The sequence below is a fragment of the Bubalus bubalis genome, chromosome X (genome assembly GCF_019923935.1).
Source record: "Bubalus bubalis isolate 160015118507 breed Murrah chromosome X, NDDB_SH_1, whole genome shotgun sequence".
In the NCBI taxonomy this organism is placed as follows: domain Eukaryota; kingdom Metazoa; phylum Chordata; class Mammalia; order Artiodactyla; family Bovidae; genus Bubalus; species Bubalus bubalis.
The window spans coordinates 101,003,112-101,022,205 of NC_059181.1; positions in this window are offsets into that span (position 1 = coordinate 101,003,112).

Genomic DNA, 19,094 nt, shown 5'->3' on the forward strand with positions numbered 1-19,094 from the left:
CTACACTAGATAACATATTGTGGGTGTGGGAGAGGAGATGGATCTTCGAAATATGTTTTTTCTGGAATCAAGTGAAGTTCAATGACTTCAACCACAGAAAAAATTGTAAGGGCAGGAGAAAACTTGGGAAGCAGTTGTCTCATCATCTTAATTGTTAGGGAATTATTTCTATCATTTAAAAAATTATCGAGTTAAAGCCCTGTACTTCTTGAAGAATTCAACATTTCTTATCTTCAAAGCCACAGCTACAGGATAACATATTTGCCTAATGGAAGTTTCTGTAGTTATGGTCAGTTTCTTTCTTTCTTTCTTTCTTTTTTTTTTTGATCAGTGTTTTCTTTATTATTATTATTATTATTATATTTTTTTTACTTTACAATATTGTATTGGTTTTGCCATACATCAACATGCATCTACCACGGGTGTACACGTGTTCCCCATCCTGAACCCCCCTCCCACCTCCCTCCCCATACCATCCCTCTGGGTCATTCCAATGCACCAGCCCCAAGCTTCCTGTATCCTGCATCAAACCTAGACTGGCGATTCATTTCTTATATGATATTATACATGTTTTAAGTGTTTTCTTTATCAAGCATGAGTGAATGTTCCCAGTATACTTCTTTCAACACAAAGGGGAAGGTTGATCCTTCATTCTCCTTCAATTGCTGCTGCAGCTACACTGAGCTGCATGGTTCGTGTAAAAGGTGAAAGACAGAAGTCCAAAGAGGTGGAAATTTCCAGAATCTAGGGGAACAAAGAACTTCTTTTAAATAAGTTAATAGCTAAAATTTAAGGAGCTTTTATACTATTCCAGACATTGTTTTACATACTTTACAGAAATAATTAATTTGATTACCACAACAGCCAATCCAGTACTACTGTTACACTCAATTTACATATGAGAAAACCAAAGGATAGTTTGAAGAAAGTCACCCAAAGGTTACAAGGGTATTGACTGTGAGAATCAAGATTCAAATCCAGTGGTTGAGCACCAGAGCACATGTTCCTAACTCCTATACTAGTTGATAAATGCAAACTGTGAGTAAATACTTGGGTTTAGAGTAGTAGGCCTAGCAGAATGGGATGGTTTGTTTAACTAAATCATTTTGGAGATGGTTTCTTTGAGGTAAAAAATGGGAAAGAAAAAGATGTGGCTTGCTGGGCTAGGGAAGAAGTGATTCTCCATGCATGTGAAAAATTAATCAAAATTAGTAAAAGGCAAGCAAAAAATCTAGATACAGGAGATAGCAGGAGAGGTTTTGGATGTAGGTAAGTCATTGAAGTGGAATGAATTTTTATCAAATGAAATAGTCTCTGTACATCTTTGTAATGAAAATAGAGCTGGTAACTTTGCCAAAATGCTGTCATCCCCATACAGGAAAGTTCAGTACATTTCAGTTGATCAGTCATGACTCTTTACAACCCCATGAGCCACAGCATGCCAGGCCTCCCTGTCCATCACCAGCTCCTGGAGTTCACACAAACTCATGTCCATTGAGTCGGTGATGTCATCCAACCATCCCATCCTCTGTCATCCCCTTCTCCTCCTGCCCTCAATCTTTCCCAGCATCAGGGTCTTCTCAAATGAGTCAGCTCTTCACATCAGGTGGCCAAAGTATTGGAGTTTCAGCTTCAGCATCAGTCCTTCCAATGTACACCCAGGACTGATCTCCTTTAGGATGGAATAGTTGGATCTCCTTGCAGTCCAAGGGACTCTCAAGAGTCTTCTCCAACACCACAGTTCAAAAGCATCATTTCTTCAGCGTTCAGCTTTCTTTATAGTCCAACTCTCACATCCATACATGACTACTGGAAAAACCATAGCCTTGACTAGACGGACCTTTGTTGGCAAAGTAATGTCTCTGCTTTTTAATTTGCTATCTAGGTTGGTCATAACTTTCCTTCGAAGGAGTAAACGTTTTTTAATTTCATGGCTGCATTCACCATCTGCAGTGATTTTGGAGCCCCCCAAAAATAAAGTCAGCTACTGTGTCCACTGTTTCCCCATCTATTTGCCATGAAGTGATGGGACAAAATGCCATGATCTTAGTTTTCTGAATGTTGAGCTTTAAGCCAACTTTTTCACTCTCCTCTTTCACTTTCATCAAGAAGCTCTTTAGTTCTTCTTCACTTTCTGCCATAGGAAAGGCAGTGACTAAAACATTGAAGTCAGTCAGCCTGGGATTTATTCTAGATTTCATCACTTATTAGCTGTGTGAATTTCAGAAATGAGATGAGATGTAATTCCTTAGTAAAATGTTGATAATAATAGTACCTACCTCATGGGCTATTGCAGAATGAGAATTTTTTTAAAGAAGATAACGAACAGTTATTGTAAAGAAAGGAGGATGAAGAAGTAAAAGAGGAAATAATTGGCAATTATTGTTAAGAAAGGAGGAGGAAGAAGTAAAAGAGGAAGACAAAGGCTTATATGATTAAGGCTATCTTAATTTATGTTGTAGTGTACCATGGCTATAGATAACTAAACTCTTCCTAAAAGAAAAAAAAAATTAAGAATTGTAAAGGCTATCATTTTCCAGTGGTATCCATTCATCCTTTGTCACATACAAGACAACTTCCAAGCATTCTTCATTTTCAGTCAGCTATATTCAAATATCTGCTTCCCTGGTAGCTCAGACTGTAAAGAAACTGCCTGCAATGCAGGAGAACCGGGTTCAATCCCTAGGTTGGGGAGTTACCCTGGAGCAGGGAATGGCTACACACTCTAGTATTCTTGCCTGGATAATCCCTTGGACACTGAAGCTTGTGGGCTCCAGTCCATGGGGTCAGAGTTGGACATGACTGAACAACTAATGTATTTGAATATGAATTGAAATATACTTTTTCAGTTGAAGATGCATCCCATAATTCATACAACACATCAGATATTACCCTCTGTGTAACCAGTTTTTCTTTTATCTCAAAATTAGGATGTCACTTAGTAGTCACTTATACTATGATTTATTGTGATAAAAGATAAGCCAATTAAATATGACAGAGAGGGAGGAGCTAAGATGGCAGAGGAATAGAATGGGAAGACCACTTTCTCCCCCACAAATTCATCAGAAGAACATTTAAACGCCAAGTAAATTCCACAAAACAACTTCTGAATGCTGGCAGAGGACATCAGGCACCCAGAAAAGCAGCCCATTGTCTTCGAAAGGAGGTAGGAAAAAATAGAAAAGACAAAAAAAAGAGACAATAGAGAGAGGGACGGAGCTCTGTCCCGGGAAGGGAGTCTTAAAAAGAGAGAAGTTTCCAAACACCAGGAAACACTCTCACTGCCGAGTCTGTGCCGAGCCTTGGAAGCACAGAGGGCAACATAACAGGGAGGAAAAATAAATAAACAATTAAAACCCACAGATTACATGCCCAACGGTAACTCCCCCAGCAGAGAAGCAGCGCAGACACCTGCACCCACCACTAGCAAGCGGGGGCTGGGCAGGGAGGCGTGGGCTGCATTGCTTAGAGTAAGGATCTAGCCTAAATGCCCCGAGCGCTATCTGAGTGAAATAACTTGGGCTAGCAAACCAGACTGTGGGATAACTACCACGTGAAAAGCCAGCCCTAACCTAAGACACCACCAGGCCCATGCACAGAACAAAGGACTGAACAGAGATAGCTGGTTACAGACCATCCCCCTCCGGTGACAGGCAGCCAGAGCCAGAAGGGCGCAATCACAGTCCCAGAGAGACATCATCTACAAAACTGTAAGCAGGCTTCTTTGCTAACTGAGACTTCCTGGGGTTCTGGACGGTCAACATCCACCTGAGAAGGTGTGCTGGTTGTACACACAGAAACCGAGTGGCAGGGAAGCGATAAGTCACAGCAACCACACTCACCAAACACCTCATCACCTGAGCTGCTCGGACCTGGGAAGGGCACAAAACGCAGGCCCAACTGATTCTGCGCCTCTGAGGACTACCCGAGTGCCTGAACCTGAGAAGCTTAGACCTGGGAGGTGCATGCAGCCCATGGCCGGCCTCAGATGGTTCCTAGTGGAGCAACCTAGAGCCTGAGCAGTGTGGGCAGGGAGGGTACACACGCCGTGAGCAGGGGCAGGCCCAGTGTGGCTGAGGCACTGCGAGCACAGGCCAGTGTTATTTGTTTGCAGTGTCCCTCCCTACCCATAGCGCGATTGAACAAATGAGCCTAAAAAAAAAAAAAAAAAAGTGTCCACCACCGCCCCCTTTGTGTCAGGGCGGAAATCAGACACTGAAGAGACCAGCAAACAGAAGAAGCTAAAACAGAGGGAACCACCTTGGAAGTGACAGGTGCAATAGATTAAAACCCTGTCGTTAGTACCGACTACATCGGAAGGGGCCTATAGATCTTGAGAAATATAAGCCGGAACAAGGACCTAGCCAAAAATGAACTGACCCCCCCAATACCCACAACAACACCAGAGAAAGTCCTAGATATATTTTTACGATCATTCTTTCTTTCTTTTTTAAAAAAATTTTAAGTCCTCTATTACTCCTTTAATTTTTACTTTTATAACTTACTATTAATTTGCAAAAAAAAGACCCTATTTTTTTAAAAAGCAAACTTCATATATATTTTTTTTATAATTTTTGTGACTGGGGTTTTTTTTTTTTTTTTTCTTTCTTTCTCTTTCTTTTTTAATTTTTTTTCTTCTTTTGTTTAGCATTGCATTTTTAAAATTCCAAACTCCACTCTAGATTTTTAATTTTTAATTTTTGGTATTTGTTATCAATTTTGTACCTTTAAGAACCCAATCTTCAGTACCCATTTTTATTTGGGAGCAAGATTACTGGCTTGACTGCTGTCTCCCCCTTTGGACTCTCCTTTTTCTCCACCAGATCGCCTGTGTCTCCTCCCTAACCCCTCTCTACTCTACCCAACTCTGTGAATTTCTGGGTGTTCCAGATGGTGGAGAACACGTAGGGAACTGATTACTAGCTGGATCTGTCTCTCTCCTTTTCATTCCCCTCGTTTATCCACCTGGCCACCTCTGTCTCCTTCCCCCCTCTTCTCTTCTCTATATAACTCCGTGAACATCTCTGAGCAGTCCAGTTGTGGAGTGCACATAAGGAAGTGATTACTGGTTAGACCGCTCTCTCCTCTATTGATTCCACCTCATCTCATTCAGGTCACCTCTAACTCCCTCCTCCCTCTTCTCTTCTCCATGTAACTGTGAACCTCTCTGGGTGTCCCTCACTGTGGAGAAACGTTTTATCTTTAACCTAGATGTTTTATCAATGGTGCTGTATAGAAGGAGAAATTTTGAGACTACTGTAAAAATAAGACTGAAAACTGGCAGCAGGAGGCTTAAGTCCAAACCCTGACTCCAGGGAACTCCTGACTCCAGGGAACATTAATTGATGGGCGCTCATCAAATGCCTCCACACCTACACTGAAACCAAGCACCACACAAGGGCCAACAAGTTCCAGAGCAAGACATACCACACAAATTCTCCAGCAACATAGGAACACAGCCCTGAGCTCCAATATACAGGCTACCCAAAGTTACTACAAAACCATAGACATCTCATAACTCATTACTGGACACTTCATTGCACTCCACAGAGAAGAAATCCAGCTCCACCCACCAGAACACCAACACAAGCTTCCCTAACCAAGAAACCTTGACAAGCCACCTGTACAAACCCACACACAGCAAGGAAACTCCACAATAAAGAGAACTCCACAAACTGCCAGAATACAGAGACGACACACCAAACTCAGCTATATAAACAAAATGAAGAGACGGAGGAACACCCAACAGGTAAAGGAACAGGATAAATACCCACCAAACCAAGCAAAAGAGGAAGAGATAGGGAATCTACCTGATAAAGAATTCCGAATAATGATAGTGAAAATGATCCAAAATCTTGAAATAAAAATGGAATCACAGATAAATAGCCTGGAGACAAGGATTGAGAAGATGCAAGAAAGGTTTAACAAGGACCTAGAAGAAATTTAAAAAAAGATTCAATATATAATGCATAATGCAATAAATGAGATCAAAAACACTTTGGAGGCAACAAATAGTAGAATAACGGAGGCAGAAGATATGATTAGTGAAGTAGAAGATAGAATGGTAGAAATAAATGAATCAGAGAGGAAAAAAGAAAAACGAATTAAAAGAAATGAGGACAATCTCAGAGACTTCCAGGACAGTATTAAATGCTACAACATTTGAATTGTAGGAGTCCCAGAAGAAGAAGACAAAAAGAAAGACCATGAGAAAATACTTGAGGAGACAATAGTTGAAAACTTCCCTAAAATGGGGAAGGAAATAATCACCCAAGTCCAAGAAACCCAGGGGGTCCCAAACAGGATGAACCCAAGGCGAAACACACCAAGACACATATTAAACACACCAAGACACATATTAATCAAATTAACAAAGATCAAACACAAAGAACAAATATTAAAAGCAGAAAGGGAAAAACAACAAATAACACACAAGGGAATTCCCATAAGGATAACAGCTGATCTTTCAATAGAAACTCTTCAAGCCAGGAGGATATGGCAAGACATACTTAAAGTGATGAAAGAAAATAACCTACAGCCCAGATTACCATACCCAGCAAGGATCTCCTTTAAATATGAAGGAGAAATCAAAAGCTTTACAGACAAGCAAAAGCTGAGACAATTCAGCACCACCAAACCAGCTCTCCAACAAACACTAAAAGATATTCTCTAAACAGAAAACACAAAAAGGGTGTATAAACTCGAACGCAAAATGATAAAGTAAATGGCAACTGGATCATACTTATCAATAATTACCTTAAACGTAAATGGGTTGAATGCCCTAACCAAAAGACAAAGAATGGCTGAATGGATACAAAAACAAGACCCCTACATATGCTGTCTACAAGAGACCCACCTCAAAACAGGGGACACATACAGACTGAAAGTGAAGGGCTCGAAAAAGATTTTCCATGCAAATAGGGACCAAAAGAAAGCAGGAGTAGCAATACTCATATCAGATAAAATAGACTTTAAAGCAAAGGCTGTGAAAAGAGACAAAGAAGGTCACTACATAATTATCAAAGGATTAATCCAAGAAGAAGAGATAACAATTATAAATATATATGCACCCAGCATAGGAACACCACAATATGTAAGACAAATGCTAACAAATATGAAAGGGGAAATTAACAATAACACAATATTAGTGAGAGACTTTAATACCCCACTCACACCTATAGACAGATCAACTAAACTGAAAATTAACAAGGAAACACAAACTTTAAATGATACAATAGACCAGTTAGACCTAATTGATATCTATAGGACATTTCATCCCAAAACAATGAATTTCACCTTTTTCTCAAGTGCACACGGAACGTTCTCCAGGATAGACCACATCCTGGGCCATAAATCTAGCCTTGGTAAATTAAAAAAAATATAAATCATTCCAAGCATCTTTTCTGACCACAATGCAGTAAGATTAAATCTCAACTACAGGAGAAAAACTATTAAGAATTCCAACATACGGAGGCTGAACAACACGCTGCTGAATAACCAACAAATCAAAGAAGATATAAAAAAAGAAATCCAAATTTGCATAGAAACAAATGAAAATGAAAACAGAACAACCCAAAACCTGTGGGACACTGTAAAAGCAGTCCTAAGGGGAAAGTTCATAGCAATACAGGCATACCTCAAGAAACAAGAAAAAAGTCAAATAAATAACCTAACTCTACACCTAAAGCAACTAGAAAAGGAAGAAAGGAAGAACCCCAGGGTTCGTAGAAGGAAAGAAATCTTAAAAATTAGGGCAGAAATAAATGCAAAAGAAACAAAAGAGACCATAGCAAAAATCAACAAAGCCAAAAGCTGGTTCTTTGAAAGGATACATAAAATTGACAAACCATTAGCCAGCCTCATCAAGAAACAAAGGGAGAAAAATCAAATCAATAAAATGAGAAATGAAAATGGAGAGATCACCACAGACAACACAGAAATACAAAGGATCATAAGAGACTACTATCAGCAATTATATGCCAATAAAATGGACAACGTGGAAGAAATGGACAAATTCTTAGAAAAGTACAACTTTCCAAAACCGGACCAGGAAGAAATAGAAAATCTTAACAGACCCATCACAAGCATGGAAATTGAAACTGTAATCTGAAATCTTCCAGCAAACAAAAGCCCAGGTCCAGACGGCTTCACAGCTGAATTCTACCAAAAATTTAGGGAAGAGCTAACACCTATCCTGCTCAAACTCTTCCAGAAAATTGCAGAGGAAGGTAAACTTCCAAACTCATTCTATGAGGCCACCATCACCCTAATACCGAAACCTGACAAAGATGCCACAATAAAAGAAAACTACAGGCCAATATCACTGATGAACACAGATGCAAAAATCTTTACTAAAATTCTATCAATTAGAATCCAACAGCACATTAAAAAGATCATACACCATGAGCAAGTGGGCTTTATCCCAGGGATGCAAGGATTCTTCAATATCCGCAAATCAATCAATGTAATACACCACATTAACAAATTGAAAAATAAAAGCCATATGATTATCTCAATAGATGCAGAGAAAGCCTTTGACAAAATTCAACATCCATTTATGATAAAAACTGTCCAGAAAGCAGGAATAGAAGGAACATACCTCAACATAATAAAAGCTATATATGACAAACCCACAGCAAACAGTATCCTCAATGGTGAAAAAGTGAAAGCATTTCCCCTAAAGTCAGGAACAAGACAAGGGCGCCCACTTTCACCACTACTATTCAACATAGATTTGGAAGCTTTGGCCACAACAATCAGAACAGAAAAAGAAATAAAAGGAATCCAAATTGGAAAAGAAGAAGTAAAACTCTCACTGTTGGCAGATGACATGATCCTATACATAAAGAACCCTAAAGACTCCACCAGAAAATTACTAGAGCGAATCAATGAATATAGTAAAGTTGCAGGATATAAAATCAGCACACAGAAATCCCCTGCATTCCTATACACTAATAATGAGAAAATAGAAAGAGAAATTAAGAAACAATTTCATTCACCATTGCAACGGAAAGAATAAAATACTTAGGAATATATCTACCTAAAGAAACTAAAGACCTATATATATAAAACTGTAAAACACTGGTGAAAGTAATCAAAGAGGACACTAGCAGATGGAGAAATATACCATGTTCATGGATCTGAAGAATCAATATAGTGAAAATGAGTATACTACCCAAAGCAAACTATAGATTCAATGCAATCCCTATCAAGCTACCAATGGTATTTTTCACAGAGCTAGAACAAATAATTTCACAATTTGTATGGAAAGACAAAATGCCTCGAATAGCCAAAGAAATCTTGAGAAAGAAGAATGGAACTGGAGGAATCAACAAGCCTGACTTCAGGCTCTACTACAAAGTCACAGTCATCAAGACAGTATGGTACTGGCACAAAGACAGAAATATAGATCAATGGCACAAAATAGAAAGCCCAGAGATAAATCCAAACACCTATGGACACCTTATCTTTGACAAAGGAGGCAAGAATATACAATGGAGAAAAGACAATCTCTTTAACAAGTGGTGCTGGGAAAACTGGTCAACCACTCGTAATAGAATTAAACTAGAACACTTTCTAACACCATACACAAAAATAAACTCAAAGTCGATGAAGGATATAAACATAAGACCAGAAACTATAAAACTCTTAGAGGAGAACATAGGCAAAACACTCTCTGACATACATCACAGCAGGATCCTCTATGACCCACCTCCCATAATGCTGGAAATAAAAGCAAAAATAAACAAATAGTATCTAAATAAAATTAAAAGCTTCTGCACAACAAAAGAAACTATAAGCAAGGTGAAAAGACAGCCTTCAGAATGGGAGAAAATAATAGCAAATGAAGGAACTGACAAACTACTAATCTCAAAAATATACAAGCTACTCCTGCAGCTCCATTTCAGAAAATAAACGACCCAATCAAAAAATGGGCCAAAGAACTAAACAGACATTTCTCCAAAGAAGACAAACAGATGGCTAACAAACACATGAAAAGATGCTTAACATCATTCATTATCAGAGAAATGCAAATCAAAATCACAATGAGGTACCATATCATGCCAGTCAGAATGGCTGCGATCCAAAAGACTACAAGCATAAATGCTGGAGAGGATGTGGAGAAAAGGGAACCCTCTTACACTGTTGGTGGGAATGTAAACTAGTATAGCCATTATGGAGAACAGTGTGGAGATTCCTTAAAAAAACTGGAATTAGAACTGCCATACAACTGAGCAATCCCATGGCTGGGCATACACACTGAGGAAACCAGAATTGAAAGAGACACTTGTACCACAATGTTCATCACAGCACTGTTTATAATAGCCAGGACATGGAAAGAACCTAGATGTCCATCAGCAGATGAATGCATAAGAAAGCTGTGGTACATATACACAATGGAATATTACTCAGCCATTAAAAAGAATACATTTGAATCAGTTCTAATGAGGTGGATGAAACTGGAGCCTATTATACAGAGTGAAGTAAGCCAGAAAGAAAAACACCAGTATGGTATACTAGAGCATATATATGGAATTTAGAAAGATGATAACGATAACCCTGTATGCGAGACATCAAAAGAGACACAGACATAAAGAACAGTCTTTTGGACTCTGTGGGAGGGTGGGGGGATGATTTGGGAGAATGGTATTGAAACATGTATAATATCATATAAGAAATGAATCACCAGTCCAGGTTCAATGCAGGATACAGGAAGCTTGGGGCTGGTGCACTGGGATGACCCAGATGAATGGTATAGGGAGGGAAGTGGGAGGGGGTGTTCAGGATTGGGAACACGTGTACACCCGTGGCAGATTCATGTTGATGTATGGCAAACCAATACAATATTGTAAAGTAATTAGCCTCTAATTAAAATAAATAAATTTAAATTTAAAAAATAAAATAAAAAAGCACACATGAAGTTTAGAATCGTAACCATTTTTAAGTTTATAGTTGGATAGTGTTGTGTTAAGTATGGGCTACCCTAGTAGCTCAGTGTAAATAATCTGCCTGAAATGCATGGGATGCGGGTTAGATACCTGGGTTGGAAAGATTCCCTGGAGAAGGAAATGGCAACCCCCTCCACTATTCTTTCCTGGGCAATCCCATGGACAGATGAGCCTGGTGGGCTACAGTCCATGGGGTCACAAAAATTCCAACACAACTTAGCGACTTAACAAGAATGTGTTAAATATATTCAAATTGTACAACAACACATCTCCCACACTTTTTCATATAGCAAAATTGAAACTACATTCATTAAACAACTCCTCATTTTCCCCTGCCCCAAGCCACTGGTGGCCACCAGCAACAAATTCATACAATTGTACTACCTTGAATACTTTATATAAATGGAATCATGTGGTATCTGTCTTTTTGAGACTGATTTATTTCACTCACATATGTTCTCAAGGTTCATCAGTGTTGTAGCATATGACAGGGTTTCCTTCCATTTTAAGGCTGAATTAAAGTTCATTGTTTGTATACATCACATCCATCTATGGATACGTGGGTTGCTTTTTTTTGGCTATTGCAAATATTGCTGATATGGACATGGTTATGCCAATCTGTCTTTGAGATACTGGGTTTTAATTCTTTCAGATATATAACCAGAAGTATGATTGCTGATAATTCTCTTTTCAATATTTTGAGGAGCTGTCACATTTTTCTCCAAAGTGACTGTGCCATTTTATGTTCTTACCAATAATGCACTCTGTTCCAGTTTGTCTAGTGGTATCCTCACCAATACTTGTTACTTTTTTTTTTTTTTTTGATAGTAGCCATCCTAATGTGATTGAAGTGATATATCACTTTGATTTTGATTTGCATTTCCCTAGGGACTAATGATGTTGATCATCTTTTCATATGCTTATTGGCCATTTGTATGTAATATTTGAAGAAATGCCTATTTAAGTCTTTCCCTCAGTTGTTACTTGTGTTGTTTGTTTTTTTGTGTGGTTGAGTTATAGGAAATCTTTATATATTCTGGATATTAACACCTAATGATATAGGTGATTGGAAAACACTTTCTTCAATTTATTAGCTTGCATCTTCAAACTATGTTGATTATGTCCTTTGATGCACAAAGATTTTTGTTTTATATAGTTCTATGTATCTATTTTTTATTTTGTTGCCTGTGCTTTTAATCCCATATTTAAGAATATACTGCCAAATCTAAATCCAATGTCATGAAGCTTTTACCCTGTGTTTTCATTCCGTAGGTTTTTTTGTTTTTCAGTCTTTGATCAATTTTGAATTATTTTTTGTATATGATATAAGGTTAGGGTCCAAGATAATTATTTTGCATTTGGATGTCAGTTGTTCCAGCATTATTTGTTAATGAGGCTGTCCTTTCCCTATTGAGTGACCTTGGTGAAATGATATATGGTGAAAATTTCACCATATATGTGAGAGTTTATTTCTGTGCTGTCAGTTTTATTCCACGGTCTGTATGCCTGTCTTTACATCAATACCACATTGTTTTGATGACTAACTTTGTAATAATTTTTGAGATCAGAAGTATGAGACCTCCAACTTTGTTCTTTTTCAAGGTAATTTTGGCTCTCTGGAGTCCTTTAGTTTAGATATGCATTTTAGGATGGAGTTTTGTATTTCTGCAAAGTATCAGTGGCATCTTAATAGGGATTACATTGAATCTGTAGACTGCTTTTGGTAATATTTACATTTTAACAATATTGAGTCTTTCAATCTATAAACATGAAATGTCTTTTCATTTATTTGCATCTTCTTTAATTTTTTAAAGTAGTGTTTTGTGGTTTTTAGTGTACAAGGGTGCTAAATTTTGTCTTTCCTTCTAGGTAAAATTTATTCTTAAGTAGTTTATTAATATTATTATAAATGGAATTTTTTATTCATTTGCTTTTTAGCTTATTTATTGTTAGTGTATAGAAACACAACTGGCATTTATGTGTTGATTTTGTAGCCAGCAACTTTGTTCTGAGTTTTTTGATTAGTTCTAGCAGGTTTTTTTTTTTTTTTTTAATGGAATCTTTAGAATTTTCCACATATAACATTATGTTTTACCTATAAGAACATTAAGAATAAAGTAAAAATGAGAATTTAGACTTTTCTTATATGTCTTTACCTCCCTGGCTGTTATATTAAGAGAGGAAAGTGAGGGAGGGAGGGCTGGTGGGTCTACATCACATCTGTAAAACACCAAATATATAGAATTAATCTTATAAAAAGATTATGTCATCTGTAAACAAACATAATTTACTTTTTCTTTTCCAATTTGGATGCTTTTTATTTATTTATTTTTCCTTTACTTGTTTGCTCTGGTTAAGTCTTCCAGTACTATATTGAATAGAAATGTTAAAAACAGGCATCCTTTTGTAGCTCTTGATCCTAGAGGAAAATCTTTCAAGTCTTTTACCATTTAGTATGATGTTAACTATAGGATTTTTATATGTGACTTTTATTATGCTGAGGTAGTTTATATACTTAGTTTGTTGAATATTTTTTATCATGAAAGGGTGTTAAATTTTGTTAAACATTTTTATATTAATACTGCTTATTATTTTAATACTTTATTAATAATAAGATTTATTATTTATCACTGAGTATTATTGCTTATATACATATATTACAGTTTATCTTATCATTCTTCTGTTGATGGATATCTGGGTTGTTCTAGTATTTGGCTATCATGAACTAGTGGTCATATTTTAAACCAGCCAGATTCAAATCAAATAGCCTCATCTGCTCTGTTTCCAGTGCAATTCATCATTGTATTTCTTGGGTTTCTTATCTGTTTATACATGACCCTTGGTTGTCAGTGGACTATGTTCCCTCCAACTAGCATTTAAAACCTTCCAAAATGTGAACCCACTTAGCTTTGTGCTTTTATCCTCCATAATAACAACATTCTGCCCATGGTGTTGCTAGCCCCTAAATAGGGTAAACCAATTTCTTACTTTCACTCATGGTTTCATTTGTAATAATCATAACAAATAATAACAACATTAACACTGTTTTCCTTCTGTCTGTTTTAAAGATCCATTCCTGCTGGTGAACTTATTGGACGTGTGTATATGCCTCTTATCTCTCTAAAAGTTTGTTTTATTCATAACTCAGTAGAGAATAACACATAGCATCTATGGGTACTTTTTGGGCAATATTTGTTGGGGAATATTTGTTGTTCATTCATTTGTTTCTGTGTTTGTCCTTTTAATCTATCCCCACTGAGTACTTCTATGCATCTGGGCATAAAATGGTGGCTAAGACTGAGTTCATGTCCTGAACTTATATTCTAGTGAGGGAGACCTACATATATCTAAAAAGTCTAGGAATTTATAATTAAAAACTGAGCCAATAACAAGGAAAATACAAGGAAATATGATAATATACAAGGGGACATGATCTTTTCTTCAGGGGAAGGAGAACCAAGACAGATTTCCCTGAAGAATTGACATTTAAGATGAAATTTTAATACTGAGTAGAAATTAAGTAGAAATTAGGAAAGGAGTATGTCAAGGCTGTATGTTGTCACCATGCTTATATAATTTATATGCAGAGTACATCGTTCAAAATTCCAGGCTGGATGAAGCTCAAGCTTGAATCAAGATTGCTGGGAGAAATATCAATAACCTCAGATTACAGATGACACCACCTTAATGGCGGAAAGTGAAGCAGAACTTAAGAACCCCTTGATGAAAGTGAAAGAGGAGAGTGAAAAAGCTGGCTTAAAACTTAACATTCCAAAAGCTAAGATCATGCCATTTTATCCCATCACTTCATGGCAAATAGATGGGGAAAAAATGGAAACAGTAACAGACTTTATTTTCTTGGGCTCCAAAATCACTGCAGATGGTGACTACAGCCATGAAATTAAAAGACATTTGCTCCTTGGAAGAAAAACAATGACCAACCTAGAAAGAAAGAAAGAAAGTGAAGTCACTCAGCTGTGTCTGACTCTTTGTGACCCCATAGACTGTAGCCTACCATGCTCTTCTGCCCATGGGATTTTCCAGGTGAAAGTACTGGAGTGGGTTGCCTTTCATTCTCCAGGGGATCTTCCCAACTCAGGGATTGAACCCGGGTCTCCTGCATTGCAAGCAGAGCCATCTGAGCCACGACGGAAGTCAATGACCAACCTAGACAACATATTAAAAAGCAGAGACGTCACTTTGCATTCAAAGGTCCATATAGTCAAAGCTGTGGTTCTTCCAGTAGTCATGTAAGGATGTGAGAGTTGGACCATAAAGAAGGCTGAGCACCAAAGAATTGACGCTTTCAAACTGTGATGCTAGAGAAGACTCTTGACTCCCTTGGAGAGCAAAGAGATCAAACCAGTCAATCCTAAAGGAGATCAGCCCTGTATATTCATGGGAAGGACCGAAGCTGAAACTCCAATACTTAGGCCACCTGATGTGAAGAGCCAAATCATTGGTTAAGACTCTGATGCTGGGAAAGATTGAAGGCAGGAGGAGAAGGGGGTGACAGCAGGTAAAATGGTTGAATGGCATCATCAACTACATGGACACGAGTTTGAGCAAACTCAAGGAGATACTGAAGGACAGGGAAGCCTGGCACACTGCAGTCCATGGGATCACAAAGGGTTGGACACGACCAAGTGACTGAACAATAAAAATTAAGCAGGCAAGTCAGGGGAAGTGTGCAGAAATGCAATTTAGGCAGAAGGAACATTTGCAAGAGCCCTAAAACATGAGGGATCTTGAAGAGTGGGTACTGACAGTGACTATGTGGCTGGAGTACAGAGCACTGTGTGGAGAGTAGAAGGAAATTTGGATGGAGAGCTAGGCAGGGTCTTGCAGGGCCTTCATAAGCCAGGGTAAGGATTTTGGTCTTTATCCTAAGAATGATTAGAAATCATTAAAGAATTTATGTTTTTAAACTATCACCCTGGTTATAATATTGGGGATAGATTGTAATGGACAAATGCAGGGAGAAAAGTTAAGAGGCTGAGGCTGTGTTGTTGGCTGATGATGGTTCTTTGAACTTGGGTGGTGGAAGCAGGGATAGAAGTGGACAGTTCAAGGTTTATTTGGAAGGTAAAATCAGTGGAAATTGGTGGTCAGATATGGTTATCAATTGAAGGGGTGTTAAGAATGATTTCTAGTGTTTTAAGTTATGTGGATGGGTGGTGATAGTGTCATTTACTTCCACATATGGCAACTCCTCCCCCACTTACATGGTCTTGCACACATGCTTGCACACCCAATCTTTGATGCCAAAAAACTTTATTCCAGGTATGCTATTTTGCTCTTAATGTAGAGAAGTTGTACAAAGGTAGTGTGTGGTTGTTAGGCTCCTAGATATGTGAGTTGATCAACTGACTATACCAGTCTATTCCAAAGTCACTTTAGGAAAAATTGGAAAAAAAGAACTCAGAGCTCTATCTTAAGGCACACAAGAAGAATTGTTTTTTTTAAATCGCTTATGGGTGTTTCTTTATTTTTTTTTATAGGCAATCATTTTTATTATTATTATTATTATTTTAACTTTACAATATTGTATTGGTTTTGCCATACATCAACATGCATTTTTGAGTAGTGTCACATACATAATACTTTAAAGACTTGCTTCTCTAGTGTGGCTCTAGAGAGCCTTGAGAAATTCTCTAATAGTATAATTCCTTGGGTATCTGAGCAATTTGGTAGCTATTCTACAGTTCAGCAGGGACTTTGTTATGAATGAAGTGCCTCTTATTGGCTTCTGAAGGAAGTTGCCCAACTGCTCATGGGAAAGGGAGTTTTATGATATGGAAGAGGTCAATCATTCAATAGTAGCTGGACCTGAGGCTGCACTTGCAACTTGTGAAAGGTGGTGCATTACAAACTGAAAGGAATTTAAGGAACTACTAGATATTAGGCTAAGGAAGCCTTTTATTGCCTAAGTCCTGCTCTGTCACAGCAGGAATTACCTGCAGGGGAAGAGGAGATTGTCCAACCTGAAAAAGCATATTAGATTTAATTATTAAATTCCAAATCAATGTTCACATTACATGATTCATCATCAAGCCAAGTACCTGTAGAGACCTCCTTTGGCACTGCATCAAGTTCATAAAGGTAACACTCTTCCTAACTGGAAATATGGTGTTTTATTTCACTATGATTCTTACTTTCTTCTAGATTATTCCTTACCCTTTGTCTAAAAGGGAACCCTTTTGAGAGGAAAGATCATGAGATTTCTGAAGAGTCCATCTGCTCCCTACATTTTTTCCCTTGACAACCTGGTTGCTTTCAAACTGATACTGAAACAAGACACGCATCCAGGTTTACCTAATGCCAGCCAGCCTCAGCATCGTTAACATAAGTCAAAAGGTTATTAATCACAGTGGGAAATTTATTCATCTTTTAAAAAATAGAGAATCTAAAATTCATATCAGGGCTAGAAATCCAAGTTTGAAAGCAGTCTTTGAAATTCTTATAATTCAAAATCAACACAGGCAGTAGTAATTAGCCAGGGACATTTGTTAGCTCCCCCAAGGTGTACAGGTGCTTAAGACAGAGGCTGATTTAGGGACCTCTGAATCCAGAAAATTCCACAGGGATGAAAGTCTTCTTAACTAAGAGTTGTTTCCTTAAGCTTGTAGCTTATTACCAGGAGGTTATGTAACATGGGATAGCACATGGAAGGGAAACTGTCATTGAGAGGTGTAGCCCCAATGTTCATTGAATGGTCCCTTCCAGAACTGTCTATTTACTTAGGAACAACTATCAGGAGAATTTAAGAATTATGAGTTTGGACTTGATAAGTGCTTGTCTTACTCACTGTACATTTTCCTTTCTTTGTATAGGAAAAAGTCACCTTTAAAATCTAATCTTTAATGCTTTTTAAGACACAAAGATGTAAGTTGACTAGTGAAATGCACTTATTTTAATACTGTATTTCTGTTTGTGACAGTTAGATTTTTGCCTGCAGCTTGCCCTGTAGGGTGTTGGGAGTAGGTTGGTAGATATCCTTTCACCTTTGAATCACAATCTTTTCATCAAATAGACAGAACCCTTAAAAAAAGGGGAAAACACTTTTAGGAAATAAATTTGATTTTTGAATCACCCAGTCTTCAGTAGAGACTGTGTTTATAACATGACATGATCACCAAAATGAAAATTGCTTTCATGCTGTATAGATGTAACATCATTCTCTGCAATCCAGCTATTTCTCTTCAATTTTTATTGGAATTAACAACTTTGGTATGTGATACTGGTGAGATGCCATATACTATGGTTGAAACCAACAATATAATTGCTTCCCCCACCATCTATCTTATTTATCACCTTAAATTTCGTTCCATCCTATAGGAAAATGACTGGGTAATGCTCAAGTATCACATCAGTATGTTTCATCCTTTTCTGTTCTACAACATAATTACACATAGTAAATCTTGAGTTATCCTTGCTGACAGGCCAATAGTTGGTAGGTGATAGGGGAGATATAGGTCATCTTGGAGAAGGTATTCCAAGGCATTGAAAGCATTGGTGTATGTTGCTAGAGGAATAACATTATGCAATCATGATAATAAATTCTCCTTTTCTAAAAGCCTCACAGAAATTCACTGCATTGATGAAACTAAACAAGTTGGACTGCACACATGAAGGGAAAGGATCACGTGCTTAGAGCATTTTGAAAGAAGTTTGCAATGGTCACAAATCCATTGGGAATTTCAGATCATTTGTATATTTGTACGTGATTCTGATGTGCTTTGTTTGATAAACTTAGTGTGCAGTTTTTTTACAGGAGAAATCAAGGATAGGACAAGTTGTGCTTCTATTGAACAAGGGTTTGTTTGTGCACGTTAGATATTGTGAATGATGCGATTGTATATCCTTCTTTAAGTCCTTTGCCTGACAGCTTAGACCCAAAATTTTGGCTCACTTTTTCCATTGTGTAGGACTTATCAAGTTTTTTCTTGACTAACTTGACACGCTGAACTCTCTTGGACTTTACAGATTTTATTTCTCCTTTGTATTCTGGTTCCACTTATTTTTTTTTTAATTTATTGCATTTTATTGTATTGCATGCATCTTTGTGAACTGCTAAGCTGCCTCATAGTGTTTCTGGGACAAGCCATGATATGGAAGTGAGGGTGGGGTAGGAGAAGAGAGGGA